Here is a 1,635-nt window from a genome sequence, read left to right as displayed (position 1 = left end):
AATAAACCACCATTTTGCACCAAAGACATCTCAAGAATTCTTTCTTGGTCGTCGGCTCTGGACTCCACCCCATGGAACGTCACCAATATTCCAGAACCTCATCAGAAACCAAGGCACAACATGTTAGGCAACTTATGAAAGTCATGTAACTAAGAGCTGGAACTCAAGCAGCTTTACTACAACATGGCTTGACTGACCCAAAGACCAGTGGGATACAAGGGAAGAATAAGTGTTTCAGTGGTAGATTCTTTTTGCCCCAAGGCTCACGATGTCCAACTCTGGTGTTCCAAGGTCTCCTTCACCTGTCTGGTCTTTTTGTGAATTAGAAACAGGTGTCCACTCTGTGCAAACACAACTCCGTAGCCTCGGCAGAGGACAGCACTTTGTGTAAACTAAAAGGTGCCTGCACTCTGGACGGACACAGGTCATGCCACAGCACACAGGTTGGTGACCAGAGTATGGGTTAGATGTTGGTCCCTTTCACACTCTTGACTTGGAACTCTTGTACGGGACACAGCCACACAAATGTACACGGCAGCCCTGGTGGTTTTGTGTCTGAGCTCTGAGATCTGGGGAGGAGGGGAAAGATCTCTAACTCTTTGTTGACTCTTTGGTCTCTGGTCTCTGCAGATGGACAGCCTCTACACCCTTTCACCCAGGATTGCACTGTCTTTCTAGAACAAGACAGTAATAATACCACCACTTCTTTTAACCTGCTGTCCAGTGGCCCAGGGTCCCACAGAATCTTAGGGTTTGAGATTCACTTCAGCCTGCAAAAGATGGGCGTGTGCTTTCTACAGCAAGGAATGCTTTGTCCATATTCTGGACAAATTGGATCTGTCCGTGGTTTATCCACCACATCCAAAAGAAAGGTGCCAAGTTACATGAGAACGAAGACTGGGAACCTATTTACATGGATGGTAAACTTTTTTTTTTTTAAAGACTTTATTTTTGAGAGAGAGAGAGAGAGAGAGAGAACATGCGTGCGCAAGCATGAACGGGGGATGGAAGGGCAGAGGGAGAAGCAGACCTTCCGCTGAGCAGGGAACCTGATGTGGGGCTCGATCCCAGGACCCAGGATCATGACCTGAGCCAAAGGCAGACACTCAATCAACTGAGCCACCCAGGCACCTGGATTGTAATCCTTTAAGGAATGAAGAGATTCAAAAAATATTGATATGAAGTTATTATATGACATCTATTATGTTATATGTATAGTAACTTTGATATAAAGTTAGTGAAATGCTACTGAAAACAATGGTTTATATGGAGCAACGCGCTAATACCGTGTTTCAACTGTAGACACAGAGAGATCTGAGGGAATGAGGGCCTAAGGGCATCTCTTGGGTTTGGCTTTTAGGAAGCCAGCAAGAAACGTACTCTCAGGGGTGCGGTGCCCATGACGCAGGGATTATGTGCAGAGCAAGATTTCATAGATTTCAGAGTTGACCAGTGATGGGGAAATGGACACTGTGAATTTGGATTACCCTTCTGAGATCTTTAGTTGAGAAGGGGAAGAGACAGACAGGATAATAGTAAGAAGGTGTCATGGGGTCAAGAGAGGGATTTTAAAGATGGGAAAGACTTGGGCATAGAGGAGACATTGAGGATATGCTGGGGGGATGGTAACCGACC

Source organism: Ailuropoda melanoleuca, chromosome 16, assembly GCF_002007445.2.
Source record: "Ailuropoda melanoleuca isolate Jingjing chromosome 16, ASM200744v2, whole genome shotgun sequence".
Classification (NCBI taxonomy): Eukaryota; Metazoa; Chordata; class Mammalia; order Carnivora; family Ursidae; genus Ailuropoda; species Ailuropoda melanoleuca.
The sequence above is the reverse complement of the archived record's forward strand: the minus strand, read 5'-3'. Positions refer to the sequence as shown.